At 38.8% G+C, this 15731-nt stretch overlaps 1 protein-coding gene across 47 annotated transcripts in view; it reads right to left on the reverse strand.

Annotated features, from left to right (window-relative positions):
* SVIL (supervillin) overlaps positions 1–15731 on the reverse strand; it is a 175580-nt gene that overhangs the window by 100622 nt on the left and 59227 nt on the right. For 3 of the 47 annotated variants that reach the window (XM_087945094.1, XM_087945107.1, XM_087945100.1), the window contains one exon: positions 13121–13161. The exons of the other annotated variants lie outside the window; for them this stretch is intronic. The gene's annotated coding sequence lies outside the window, so the exon portion shown is untranslated. Of the gene's footprint in view, positions 1–13120; positions 13162–15731 lie in introns of those variants that run through there. 47 annotated transcript variants of the gene reach the window in all.

Raw genomic sequence — 15731 nt, forward strand, 5'->3', positions numbered from 1 at the left:
CATCATACTCCAAGGCTTTCATATAACATATGTCTGACCCAACTGTTTACTCTTCACAGTTCTAAGAATTGGGAATCGAGTTCTGAGTCACCTTAATCCCTACTTCCAATTTAACCTTGCAAGAGGGACAGAAATTGTTAAATCCCAAAGCACATTTATTGCATTTTTGCTCCAAACAATTATTCAGAGAGTATAGATGAAACATGCTTAAAGGCATTACCTTCTTGCATCTGCTTTGCCTCAGTAATCAGTAACTCTTCTAAATTAGGTATTAACTTGTTTCCTTTATGACATATTGATGTATTGAAATATAGCACATGCTTTTTCACTAGCCCAAAAGCAAGGGAGCTTCTATGCAGCACTTTCTCTCCCAAATTTATGTTGGTTGAAAAGTCTTAAGATCTTTCCTTCAGCCCCTCCCCCCATTCTCATCACCCCGCAAAAAATATAATAAAGTTTCTCAACTTTATCAGTTTTAAAATATGTGGGCTTTAATTCCCAGAATTCTCCAGCCAGCATGGTCTGGCCAAAGGACAATAACAGAGCGTTTGGATTGATAATCTATCAATTCTAAATAACATATGTTTTTTTTTTTTAACCTTTTATTCTCCAGGAAGGACTTTGTCAAACTCTCTCCTGCTTTTAAATCAAGGTTCTGCATATTTTCACCACTGCAATGTTACCAAAGTTTTGCTTTAAATCCCCAGCTTTCTGAGTAATTTTAATGATTGTAATTTATACATTCATATATATTTTGGTAATTGTTTAATTTCTACTTTACATAGTGTAAAGTGAATCAGAAAGTTTATGAATCAGAAAATGTCAACTGATAAATTGTTTTTGATGTTGCATCAATATTCAATCAGATCTTCCACTTTTAAGCCTATTAATAAAATAAACCGACTGCTTAAGTTCATAAGTTTCCTGAAATTAAGTTGCCTTATGAAAAAGAAATTCAGCCCACTAGATCACATAGCCAAATTTAGTGACTTTTAGATATAATGGACTACAACCCAAATATCATAACTGAATGCTAAGAGGAAATTCTGGGTATTAAACCAAAATATTTGATAGATACTAACTTGAAGAATGCTGATCTGTACCAGTTAATACCAGTCTTCAAAACCTCAGTTCAAAGTGTTCCTTCATTCAGTAGGTATTTACTGAATGATAGTTATGAGAAAATATTGTCATTTATTAAATTCAGAGGCCGCCCAACTCTATAATGACTCTGGGCAGGATACAAGACAAGACAGTTTAAAGCAATGAGTATAAAATGACACAACACAACCTCCAATAGGCTTATCCTATAAGTGATCTACCACCTATTCAATCTCAAAGCCTCAGGGAAGAGCAAGGTTTCAAAAGCTTGCCTAAACAAAACAAGGGTGGGGATTATACAAATCTTAAGCAGGATGTTGTTCTAGAGGGCAGGTGCTATTACAAAGAAGATGCACTTCTTTACCCCATTAAGCGATACTGTTTAATTAATGGGACCCACAGCATGCCAACTCTGCTCAGTCACGTGGGATGGCCACAAACTAGAGAAGGCAGGTGTTATATCAGACAACTAGGCTACGAAAGTAGTCCTCAACTTATAACCAGAATTTCCATTGCTAAAGCAAGGTGGCTCTTAAGTGAGTAAAGGCTGACTTTATGAACTTTTTTGCCGCAGCTGATTTAATCACAGCTTTAAGTGAATCACAGCAGTTGTTAAGTAAATTACATCAGAGGTCCCCCACTGTGGGCCGCAGCCCAGTACAGGGTCATGGCCTATTTGCAACCAGGCCCAATTAAATTACAATTACTCAATTACTCAAATGCTATAATAATACTCAAGTAATGGTACTCACCTGCTCCTCCCACAAAACTAGACCCCTCCTCCCCTGCTTTGGGCCGCCAACCCAAAAGTTGGGGAACTCTGAATTACATGATCATTAAGCAGATCTGGCTTCCCCCACTGTTTGTCAGAAGCCAGGTGGGGAGGTTGCAGATGGTGATCACATGACACCAGGACACTGCAACCATCAGAAATGCATTTTGATTACGTGACTAGGGAGAGACTGTGACGGCCTTAAGTATGTGGACCAGTCATAAGTCATTTTCCAATGCCAATATAACTTCAAACATAATTAAATGAACTCAAGCACTATCTTTAAAGTCTTAATAAGCAACTTACCAGGAAGCCTACTGACAACCAGTACAGCTTATAAAGCAGAGATGTTATGGATGCAGATAGTGATAACAACCTGTGTTACTGCATTCTGGAAAAGCTGCAAGTTTCCAGTGGTCTTCAAGGGCAGCCCCATGTAGACTGCATTGCAGTAGTCCATACACAAGAGCATCATGACATCAGTAACTGCCCTAAAGGCCTTCTGATTCACATATGGGCACAATCAGCACGCTAGATTAATCTGTGTGAAGGTTTTATTGGCTAGATTGCCACCTGCTCCTTCAATAAGAGCTGGAAATTAAAGAAGACAACTCACTCTCCCATATTGAATTGTACACTAAACATAATGAGGAAAGTAGGATCCTCTTCCAGTGTAATGACACAACATTTTCAATCTGGAGATCCAAACACTTATTTGATCATGTCAGAGGTTGAGTTGAGTATTTCCTTCCCATCCATACCCTGAGACAAGATCTTGACAGCAAACTGACTTGGTTACTTTTAAAGAAAATGCTGTTGTGCTCTGAAATTGGGCTACATTTCCTTTTTCTCTTGCAATATTCAGAAAAACATGTATGCAGACAGTATTAATCTTACTAATAAGGTGCAAATGCTATGTGGCTCAAACTACAGAGAGGTGTGGGCCAGTTCTCATATATAGATGAAAAACGTATTATAGAAGAAAATAAATCTTATTTATTTCGAAAGTTATTTAGCACAGTTCTCCATTAAGTGGCTTCCATAAATGCAGAAATATAGATACTAATAGTTAATATTATTTAAAAGATACTCTTAAAAACAGTATTAAAAACCCTACAGCAGAAACATTTAATCCAAGGATCCCCAAACTTGGCAACTTTAAGACTTGTGGACTTCAACTCCCAGAATTCCTCAGCAAGCTTTGCTGGCTTTGAGGAATCCTGGGAGCTGAAGTCCACAAGTCTTAAAGTTGCCAAGTTTGCAGACCTCTGATCTAATCTATCAGCATTATATTACTGAAATCAGTTAAACCAGGGCTGTCAAATTCCCGGCCCGCAAGCCGGATGCTTCATGTGCTGGCCACGCCCATGCCCAGTTTAGCCAAGGGGAAAAAAGTCCCAATACATCACGTGACATCGCTGAATTAAACTATTACTTACATTATTTCAACATCATTTCAATCAAAACAATCCATTGCCTTTAACTGGAAACTATTTAGAAGCCTAAACTGCTGAAACATAAACATTTCTATCGGGAAAATTTTCAAAATTGGTGATCATCACTGAAAACCAGTCATATACATATTTTTAAAAAATCTGATCTTGAAGGACACCAATTGGAAATATTGACGGTTGATGCATCTGGTAGCATATTCTGATAACCCTATCTATACTAACATAATTCAGTGTTCATTCAGGTATTATTACCAATAAAAACAATATTCTGCGAAGCTACACATTAAATCACGTTAGGGAGTAGAATGAAATAATTTACTTCATTTCTAATAAATCAATCAATTCAATATACCTAAAAGGTAATTTTGTTTGTATTTTCTGTTTCATAACTTTTAGTCTCTTTGAATACTAAGACTATTATCTACTGTATGTATACTTTTTTTTAATTGGGCACATTAAATTCAATTGAATGTTTTTTATTTTTCCTACAAGTACAAGGAAACCATTATATGGGGTAAGTGGCCTTCATTATAGTTTTTCCCCCCTAATCTTCTCAGGAACCTCTGCTTTAAAATACGACTTGACTTCAGCAACAGAGTGGTCAATGTCTGGAATACTCTACCTGACTCTGTGGTTTCTTCCCCAAACCCCAAAAACTTTAACCTTAGACTGTCTACTATTGACCTCACCCCTTCCCTAAGAGGTCTGTAAGGGGGCGTGCATAAACGCACCAATGTGCCTACCGTCCCTGTCCTATTGTTTCTTTTATTTCTTTTCTTTTTCTTATATATATCCATGTATTCATAACTATGTTTTTACTTATACCTATTATCTTGTAAGCAATTGACAAAAATAAATAAATAAAATCTTCAAATCCTCAAACTTCAATATTTTACTTTCACTTGTGACTTCTTCCAAAATTATACAGATGGTTCAATCCCTACAGGGTGTTTTGCAGACTGGATTTCATTTTGGACAATCTTTTTTATCATAAGAATGTACCTATAGCGTACAAATACTGAAAAATGACATTCCAAAAATGGTTCTCAACAGAGTCACTTCTAGGATACCAAATAGAGGTCTGCAACTTATCTTCTCCACTATAGTTGAAGATAACATATTTTAAAACATCAGTATTGCAAAATTTAGTACTTTACAGCAACTAGAAAGGAATACAGAGAGCGAATGACTTCAGCCCATAATTAATAAGCCCATAATTCATCCCCTTTTTCCTTAAGGGCCTAGATTTTCCGGGTTTCAATTGTGCTTTTATCAGAAAAAAGAGCAATCAGCATGCAGAATTGTTTTGTTGCTGCCCAGGCAAGCAAAGAAATGACCCTTTCAGCTGGCACTAACAATACATTCAAATGCTGCTTACCGTGATTTTAAAAATAAATGCAATTTTCTAAAATACCATCTACCCAAATATGAAATATTCTGAAGCTGTACAAAATTGAGCAAAACACTTTTATGTTGTTAGACTTAAAGTGGACCCAATGTATTTGATTTTTTACTGACTTCATAACTCTTAATGAAAATATTTGCCTGTATGAAATATTCAAAATTAGATGTCATCTTGGCTTCAAATGGTAATTAAAATAAGTTTAAGGACAATTAGACCTTTGTGATATGGTTAATATTAAAAATCTCTAATTTAACTGACTGGATCTCCAAAGCTGTGAAGTGGGGCTAATTTTTGGATTGGAGACAACTAGGAAACATGAGAAGAGAGTTAAAAGGAGAAAAAAAAATCCAAGAGAAAGCAACAGACCACATAAAAAGTTGCATGTAGTCTTGAGAAGTTTGCTTTTCATTTTTCCAAGAATTTTTTTCTCAGTATAATACATTATCTACTTTTATTTATAGATCTTTTTGAGGAATGGTGCAGTGGCCTTGAGATGGAGCTCTCGTCTCACAATCAGGAGGCTGTGAGTTCAATCCCCATTGGTGACAGGCAGGGCATCTGGTCATTAAACACTCCTGCCAGCTCCATTGAGTGCAAAGGATTATGGGATTACCTTTGTGACCCATTTGCTTAATATATGATATGTGTATCTGAAATGTGTGTGTGTATTTCTTGAATTCCAAGTCACATTCCAAATTTGAGAAAATTGTAGATCTCACTCTCCAATTATGTGAACTGGTTCACAAACAGATTTAGAGAGTTCCAAAGTAAAAAAAAATTAAAAAAAAAAAATTGGATCAAAGAAATGTCTCATCCAACCCTATTGTACAGGATGCCTAAAATTATGTACAGGATGCCTAAAATTAAAACTTGGAATGCTTCAAATGTATAAACATCTGGATTCCAACCATTATGAATTGTTTTTAAGTTTGCTTGGTTTTTTTCTTCAAACCACAATGTCACTTTTATTATTTTCTTGTTTCTTTCCTGCCAGGATTACAGAAGCATTTCATCTCTGTTTATAATGCTTCTTAAATTACAAGAACACAGGACTGTCATTTTCATAAATTCCTTCCACATCTACAGCCAATGATTGTCTCACTCTGCTTCAAAAGGTAATTTATGCCAGATGTAAAAGATGTAATCTGAAATTAGACAATATGAATTGCTAACACAAGACAATGTTCTCATTTTTAACATGCTATTTAAACCAGAAGCAAACTTATACTCCAAACTTTCAACAAATTTGCAGGTACGCATTTGATTGATCATAATCACACTTGTTAGTAGAATCATTTAAACACAGGAAGAAAAGATTTGCCAATTCCTATGTAATCCTATCATCTATACCAAATTTCTCCTCTTTCAAATCCCAAGCAGTTGATGGAAAGAAAAATTTTCTGACTCAGCTTGCACGCCACAAATAAAATGTTTTTGTTTTCTCATTTATTGAAAGTGCTTAATTTAATTTAATTAAGGTATTAATTTAATTGTACCTAAGGAATTATCAAAAAACCTTCAAATTTTACTTGAACGGGAAAAGAGTACTTACCAAACTAATAGGATAGAAATCAAACAAGATTGAAATCGTTGGATAAATTGCTTTGAGTAAAGAGTTACTTTGAATTTGTTGAATGGAAAGTTATGAAATTCTAAAGACTTATTGATCTGTGATGTCTAATCTGACCAAAAATCAATAAATAGGAAAGTTTTGTCTTCATTTTTTAATTATTCTCTCAATATTTCATCACTTTATTATTTATTTATTTACTTAATTTAATTTTTACACCACCATATTCTCAATATGAACTCTGAGCGGTTCTCAAGAAAATATGAAAACTAAAATGATTAAAAATAAAATAAAATAGCACTAAAAGAAGAAACACAAAACAAAGACGCCATCAACAAAACACATACACATTCCTTGGAAGAGGGTTATACCCATCTATGTCAAAAGTTGGGTGAAGAGTCAGGTTTTCAAGGTGCTCCAAATGTGGAGGCTCCTAAAGTAGGAGCCTCCCAGATCTCAGGGGGAAGGGAACCTTGTTCCAATGGCCAGGCAATGCAACAGAGAAAGCATGTCTTTGGAATCCCTATAAATGGCATTGTTTAATCCAGTGGTTCCCAAAGTGGGTGGTACCGCCCCCTGGGGGGCGGTGGGATGCCTTAGGGGGGTGCTAAGGGGCAAGGGGGCTGGCAGGGGGCGCTAAGAGGTGGCAAGGGGGCATTCGAGGCGCCGGCCCCGCAGGCTCACTGACTGCTGGCCATGCAGCCCATTGACTGTTTCATTGCTCTGTAGCTGGTGCCTCGAATGTAGAACTCGTGCAGCGAGCCTTGCCAAGCCTGGAGGGGGGAGAGGTGGGAGGTGGCGGAAAGGGGGCACCTTAGCTTGCAGGCTGCCCTCTCTGGTGGAAGAGGCAGAGGCGCACCAGAAGGCCCGAAAGCAAAACCCTCCCAAGGCACGCAGTGGTGGGTGGTCCTGCATTAGGGCCCCCTTCCCTGGAGAACAAGGGAATGCACAGTGCCCACCTGGCCTCCGCCTCCTCAGCCAGCCAGGATTGCGCGCAGGATGCGGGTGGGTGCAGCTGCGGCACTCCAAGGTGTGTGGCTGGGTTCAGTTCAGCTCCCCGTGGCTGGCCCGGACCTAGAACCTAGCCTCCCTCTGCAACCCAGTTCTTCTGACCAAGCCCTGTGCTTGCTTACTTGCTTGCTTTCCAAGCAATCGTTCCTTACGTCTGGGCTGCTTCCGCACGCCTTCCTCCTCCCAAGCGGAGCGTAAAGATGGGCGGAGCGCTTCCCTGAAGTTGGGAGTCTCTGAGCGTGCGCAGAGTACCTCCCCTTGCTTGGCCTGATGGAAATGGACTTTGGTCACAGCAAAGAGGGTGAAGTCGGCTGCATCGCTGCCCCTGGGAGGTTGGCAAAATTGGATGCCAAAGAAAGAACTGGGGCAGGGGGCTGGAGAAGGGGCAGAGGGGCAGCTGTATTAAGGAGCAGGAAGATCTTAGTCATGGTTTATTGACTAAGCCAGAATCAAACAACATGCTAAACTCTAAACAGAATGGCTGGGTTGATATATTCAGCCCGTATTTCTCAACCTTGGCAACTTGTGTGGACTTCAATTCCCACTCTAGCTTTGCTCTACTTTCCCAAAGTGCCACCGCTGTTGCATTCTTTCTGTCTGTCTGTCTATTCATACATCCATCATACATACATCCATCATACATACATACATACATCCAAAAGATCTGCCTGCCTGTCTTCCTGCCTACCTGCCTGCCTGCCTTTCTGTCTACCTACCTACCAATATAGATCGATCGATCTACCTAGCTACCTACCTACTTATCTACCAATCTATTTATCTACCTACCTACCGATCCATACATTCATCCAAAAGGTCTGCCTGCCTGCCTGCATGCCTACCTACCTACCAATCTATCTATCTACTTACCTACCTACCTGTCTCTCTCTGTCTTTCTCTCTATCCATCCATCCATCCATGTTCGAAGCACCAGCCCTGCAGGCACATCAGGAAAGTAGAGCAAAGACAATCTGGGAGGGAGGGAGGGAGGGAGAGAGGGGGAGAGAGGGGGGGAGAGAGAGAGAGGGAGAGAGAGGGAGGGAGAGAGAGGGGGGGAGGGAGGGAAGGAGAGAGCGCTGATGCATCAGATTAAAATGAGGCCTAGTTTAGACTGAGGCCGTTTTCCACATTGAAACATCTTTTCCAGCACATTGAAACCTCTTTGGCTTCTATTAAAGGTTTTGTGGACAAAACATGGTCAAGACCATCAGGAAGCTCTCACATTTTGTTGAGGCTTTAAACATAATCAATTGGACCAGATCTCCACCCTAAAAATTATTTTTCCCCAATGTATTACAGTACAAATTCTGAAGAAGGCAAAACCAAAATGTACTGGTAAATTACAAGGAGAACACACACACATACACACACACACACACACACACACACACTCCCTTCTAACACTGCTGGAGCAGGTGATTGGACTAGAATAGATATCTCATTATCTTTCTCCTCCGTCCCTCCCTCCTTCTTTATTTCTTTTTCTTTGGGTCCCTTCTTTCCATCTCCCCCTCTTTCTTTGTCCCTTTTTCTTTCTTTCCCTTTTCTCTTTCTTTTCTTCCTTCTTTCTCTCTCTCTCTCTTTCCCTCTCTCAGGCTCAACCCATTGACTTGACTTGCTTGGGCAGGTCCCTCAGGTGCAGCGGGCTCAATGGGGTGGACCTGCAGGGCCGGCACCTAGAACGCGGCAGTGGCGGCATGTTTGAAAAGTAGAGCAAAGCCAGAGGTCGGTCATTTTTGCTGCAAAGAATCACAAAAGCTTCAGGGTTGTGCACAAGGGACACATGTGTCAATGCAATTCAGCAACATAAAACAAAGAGATACAAATAAAACAAATCAAGAATCGGCAAAGCATCTCTGATTAGATTTTATTCACTACTAGAATCTAATCAGAGATGCTTTGCTGATTCTAGTCCAATGAGCTCCAGCAGGGTTCGAAGGGTTAAAAGGGAGTGTGTGTATGTATGTGTGTGCATGGCTATCAAAACTCCAAAAACAGGTCAAGTATCTCTGGGGAGGCCAGTCATAAATTAGAACATGTGCTAAACAACTGGCCATTAAGTGAGGACCACTTGTTTTCCAGTCACCTGGCCACGCCCACCCAGTCACATGACCACCAAACCACACCTACTAGGTCATGTGACCAGCAAGCCATGCCCAGCCAGCAAGCCACGCCAGTCACATGACCAGCAAGCTACACCCTCAAATTAGGCCACGCCCACAGAAATTTTAATCCCACCCCTGGGTGGGGGTTACCGAGGATGAGTTTGTAGGACCAAGGGGGCGGTGAACTGGAAAAGTTTGGGAACCACTGGTTTAATCCAAAGATCTAGGAGTGTGTCAATCCTGTTGAATCGAATTGGCCAGGTTGATACTATCTGACAATATAACTGACATGCAACTCTTCGCCAAGTCTATGTCCTCCTGATGCTATTAGCCATTCTGGCACATATATGTGGGGGGCGGATATTGTGTTTTAGAAAGCATCAGATTGGGAACAGTTTCCCACAACTTTTTAAAGTGAGAGTCAATTCATTGATATAACCCAAACAAGAATCATCCAACTGTTTTTTTTCCCCCCAGTTGTCTTTGAACTTTCAAACTTCAGATGAACTTTGAAATTATTCCCAATTTAAATGGTAGATATTGTATAAAGTACAAATCATTACAGTCCCCATTATTATGACCAGCATGCACTCATAACAATTTTCTTTCAGTGAGCAAGACCAATGTTGATTTAAAAGACTGGTTATCTAAACCTTTTCAAGAGAGAGTGCAGGTAACAGCCTACAGACTATATGACCTCATGTGGACACTACCACTGCACAGAGAGAGTCAAGTCACATATGACAGTTGCCACAATCTTTATTTTCAAAAGAACTAAAAGTATATCATAATATTTTTACATGTGAAGGGCTCAGTTATGTTCATATTTTCATGTTGTTTACCATTTACCAGAAAATGTCTATAAGAATCTCGGCAATTTTAAAATTAAAATTTATCCTACTGGACTGAAAAATGCTTACCTTTATTTATATATTTTTTATTTTATAGTACCCTATAAAGAGGGTACACTTAATATGAATTCGCTGGTAGAATAATTCCAGCTGCAGCTCACTGGCAGTTTTTTAAAAAAAAAAAAACACCCTCATTTTTATGCATTTCTCTTGATGATTGCAAATTTAATTTAGTCTTATAATCTGCAATTAGATGATAACTAGCCCTTCCCTCCAGGTCACTTGCACAAATTTAAAATTAGCAACTGAACTGAAATACGAGTCTTAAAAATATCCTGCTTAATCCCCTTCTGCATGCCAGGATGCTTAATGTAGTAATATGTCTAATGTCTCTCCCCATTTTGCCCCCTTTTCTTTCCCTTTTTCTACTTTCTTCAAGATTTTCAAGCTTTCAATTGACAACAGCATTTTGGGACTGTTCTTCTCAGTCTCTTTTTCTTCCAATTCACATGGAAGATTTAAGCTCTTATCAGCCAATTCTTTTCATTAAAGTAGATATGCCCAATCCTTCCAATTGTTTCATGTCACACTGCTCTGCCATACACTAAAAAGTATGCTAGGAACTGACCCATTTGCAGAAGCCATTTAAGTCTCTGACATTATTCTGTGATGTTCAGTAGATCACAACATGTTAGTAACACCACAGATATGCTTAACACCATAGTTGAATACTTCAGGAAGCAACCAAATCATTTCTACTTTCAGGAAACCCCATGCATGCATCAGCTGCTCTACTTTCTAAACTGACTTATCTTCAGTAGTACCCATGATATCATCAAGATCTGCAAGTTCTTAGTAGGGATCTCAAGAAATTTTCCCATCGTATCATACAATAAAGCAGTTTGCAATAGACAACAATGTACATTGCTTTTTTAACTGTGAATGTGATCTACAGATGTAGAATAATGTGCATACCACCACACATGTCTTTTAATTGGCCCAATCTGAGCTCTTTAATAAAGTTCAGATTTAATTAGAATTTAGAAAGATCACTAAGATAGAATGCTGCCAAGCCTTGTGAATATGAAGTTTGTAGCAAAATGATTCAAGTCTGTGGTCTGCTTCAGCCAAGGCAATGGAAAATTTTCCTGCCATGTAGCTTTCAAATTCAGTGTATGACTTAAACTATGACTCAGATGTCTGCCACTATTTTATGAACTATGTCATATTTCTATCCTAAGTACTTTCTCATTGGCAGTTTTCTCACTTTGATTAAATACTTTATCGCTATTTTTTCCCAAGCTATGTCCTCATATTGTCTTTCTTTGATTTCCATTTCATTAGTGAGACAGACTTAAATTGTCTTTTAAATGTATAGGTATTAAGGTAATATCTTCCTCTTTATGCCAACACCACCGAATAACAAACACAAATTATACTTTCCAACCCATTTACTTTGGAGATGAATTCAAGTGGGAGTGGACAGTAGAGACCCTGGACAATGCAGTACTACTGGTCATTTATCAGACTTTATAGTTCTGGCTCAGTGATTAAAGACCTTGAGTTGTCAGCTGAAAAGCTGTTAGGCTGGGTTTGAGGCCTGAGTGCCATGCGATGGAGTGAGCTTCTGTTAGCTGCCTCAGCTCCTGTCCACCTAGCAGTTTGAAAGCATGCAAATGCAAGTAGATTAATAGATATCCCTTTGGTGGGAAGGTAATAGTGTTCCATGCATCTTAGCATCTAGTCACACTGGCCATGTGATCACAAAAGCATCTTCGAACAACGCTTAATTAAGAAATAGAGATGAGTACATCTCTCTAGAGTTGGATACCATTGTATAGGGAAAACATCTACTTTTATCTTAGTTACCAGAAGCCAACATCTATGGAAAATTTCTATCAAAGTGATATCTATTTATCTACTTGCATTTGCATGCTTTCAACTGCTAGGTGGACAGGAGCTGAGGCAGCTAAGAAATGGAGATGACCACCACTCTTAGAATCGGACATGGCTGGACAGAGGAAACTTTTATCTTTATTTTTACCTCCATTTACACAAGGCTGAAATACAAAACTATGCCATGATAGTTCTTGTTCCTCTCCCAAACTGAACACAGAGGAATCTGAAAAGTGGCATTTTTGCCTATTCCAAGAAAAGAAAAAAGAAAGAAAAGGAAAGGAAAAGAGGAGAAAATAAATCTTAAATAAGAGTATTGTTGCGACTCAGCTCCCTTCTGACTCTAATCTGGGTTGTTTTGTTGAGCTTAGTTTATGAGGGTGTGTGGTGTAGGCGGGAGGGCACAGGAAAGGGTCAAGAGAACAGTTGAGTCTTGAAGTCTGACCCACTCTATTTTTGTTAAGAGTAGTACAAAACATGGCAGACGATTTTCCCACGAGCTGGTACAACCAAAGAAATCTTTGCTTACTGCATATCAACAGGAAAAATTAGGATAATTGGCAGCAAGTCAAAATACACACAATCTGAGCAAAACTGGATTCAGTGAGAGGGCCAGCAAATTTCATGCCAGTATTGTTTTCTGCATATATAAGAATGGTAGATAACTCTGCTACATAGCAATGGGAAAGGGTCCTGAATTTTAGTTTCAGATTGCATTACTATACAATACAATGAATATGAATATTGTAACTGAGATATAAGCAATGCTAATATTCCAAACTTCTGTAATGTTTTTATTGTTAATGTTTATGAGCAGAATATTTATTATACAGTTAATCTGTGGTTATATTTTATATTTTAACTACAGTGAATTTTTTTTGTTCATGTTGCAGATACAAGCATGGTTTCTTTTGACAACTTTCAAATGTAAGCAATTCTTTTAATTTTTTAAACTTACCTACTTAGTTCAGGTCAAAGGAAGAAATTATACCCTTCAGTCTGACAAGAGGGTAGATTCATTGAAAGAAATGAAATGTAGAAACTTAGGGTTAGGTTTCTTCATTGCCAACAACATTTCTGGAGGATGCGACTAGCCATTTTGCACATATAACATTTACAAAATAAGCAAGCATTAATAGCACATTAGAAAAAAGTGAAATAAATGCTTATGCTCTTTAGTTCCAGTTTTGGAAGGATATTCCCTCTCAGTAAAACTAAATAAATTATAAAATCAGTAGATCAGAAGGATCATGCTATGCAAGAATTTAAATGTGTTGACCTCTTTTAAAGTTTTGATCCCTGTTGTAATTATGGAACAACTGCAAACACCTATTTTATAAACTATGGCTCAAATATTTAATGACAAACATCCCTTGGATGCAGAATAAACCATGATATTAATTTAGTAATATGTTTAGAAAGTCCTTCCAAACTGGAGGCCTCAAATTGGGTCCACCTTCAGTTCTTAAAGTTCTTAAACCAGCACAGCCAAGTAACCTACTTAATGTGCTTATAAAATCACTGATCATCAAACATTATCCATTTTCCAGTATCAAATCAAAAAGTTGACAGTCCCACTCTAATTCGTCACATGTGAAAAACAGATGAGCAAATATTTGTTGGCCAAATTCTGGTGGGAGAACCAGTAAATCAGCTAGTACTGCTGGGAACTAATCCCAGCAATACTAGCTTCTAGCAGCCAACAAGACTCACTTACATTGCCTTTCCAATCAGGTAAAGGCAAGATACAGTTTGTGAAGTATTGCAGAACACAGTAATATTCCTTATTTAGTTTATTATTATATATTATAACTTGACTATCTGGAATCCTAACCTTGATGAAAAGGATAGGGCTTCTGTAGAAGAAGGAATGGCAGAAATTGGGGGCAGAGTTAAAAGAACGCTCAGCTTAGAATCCCTACGTAGCCAACAAGCAAACTAAGTCCAAGCCCCTTGAGTGCCATTGATTTTTATCTAAGCAAGTGCTGACAACAGGTAGTCCTTGACTTACAACAGTTCATTTAGTGACTGTTCAAAGTTACAATGTCATTGAAAAAAGTGACTTATGACTGTTTCTCACACTTAAAACCATTCTGGCATTCCCATGGTTATATGATCAAGATTCAGACACTTGGCAACTGACTCTCCTATTTATGATGGTTGCAGTGTCCCAGAGTCATGTGATCAGCTTTGGTGCACGTCTGACAAAGTCAATGGGGAATCCAGATTCACTTAACAACCATGTTACAAATTAACAGCTGTAGTGATTCACTTAACAACTGTCTCACTTGGCAACAAAAATTTTTGGGCTCAATTGAGGTCATAAGCCAAGGACTACCTGTATTAGTTGTGAAGATTCTTATGCATAGGCTTTTAGCAATAAATTAGCTTAATTGAACCTTCCCTTGTGCACCTGGTCTTTTGTGCCTGACAGCTCCCTAGATCATGTTTCAACTTTACAACTTTAACAATTGTGGACTTCAACTCCCAGAATCCCCCAGCTGCTGAAATTGAGAAACAGTGCTCTGGAATACTGAATAATCAGCTTCTTCTTCTGCAAAGAAAACAGCAGATGCTTTATTTGCGTGCTACTCAAGCTTACTGTTCTGGGATATGGAACAGAATGTCCTAGTGCTTTTTTCCCTGGTATGTAACATCTGGATTACGGGTGTAGCATATAATTAACAATAACATATTCGGACTATATGTCCCTTTAACCAGCTTGTATATCAAAAAGAGCCCTTCAAATATTGTTGAATCTTCTCATCCCAAGAATAAGCCCTATAAATATGCTTTAACAAATGAAACTACATCATTTGTTATTGATGTGGTTTGTATTTTCTATTCAGAAAGTGAATGTTACTCGTGTTTATTTAATTTGCTTTTAATCCATTTCCCCACTTTATGAAGCAAATTAATTTCTTTTCAGTTTGCTTTCAAATTATTTTGCTTTGGGAAAGCAAGTTATCTATCATTACTTTCAATGATGGTTTGAACCTGTCATTCCCCAAGAAGAATAGTATTCAATAACAGTCCATCCATTCTTTAATGGCAAAGAGAGACATGAGGTTGTTGACTGATCACCCTATTAAGGCTCAGTGCAACAGGGAACTTCTGTTTGAAAGTAGCAATTGTCACTCAGAAATAGCTGCAATCCAAAATCCTCTCTTTTACTGGGCACTGGACACAACAATTGGAATGGACATTTGACACTCGTCTCCATGATCCTGTCTTCTGGGGAAAGTGTCAAGGTGAGAAGGATGTATTTATTTATATTTACATGTTAGATTTGTATCTTGACTTTCTTCTAAGACCATGATGGCAAACTTATGGCACGCATACTGGAAGTGGCACGCAGAACCATCTCCGCTGGCACACGAGCCGTCGCCCCAGAGCAGGTCCACTGTGCAGGCGCAGGCGCCACCCACCCACCCACCAGCTGATCATCACGTATCTGGAGTGAATTTGGGGGGGGCGTGTGCAGGAGACACGCATGCATGCGCAGAAACGGGTGCGTGTGGGGGGTTCTCACATGCATGCGCAGAAACGTGGGGTGCGCATGCATTGCC

Source organism: Notechis scutatus, chromosome Z (genome assembly GCF_049901735.1).
Source record: "Notechis scutatus isolate UNSWTSFEM ecotype Mainland chromosome Z, rNotScu1.2, whole genome shotgun sequence".
Taxonomy (NCBI): Eukaryota; Metazoa; Chordata; class Lepidosauria; order Squamata; family Elapidae; genus Notechis; species Notechis scutatus.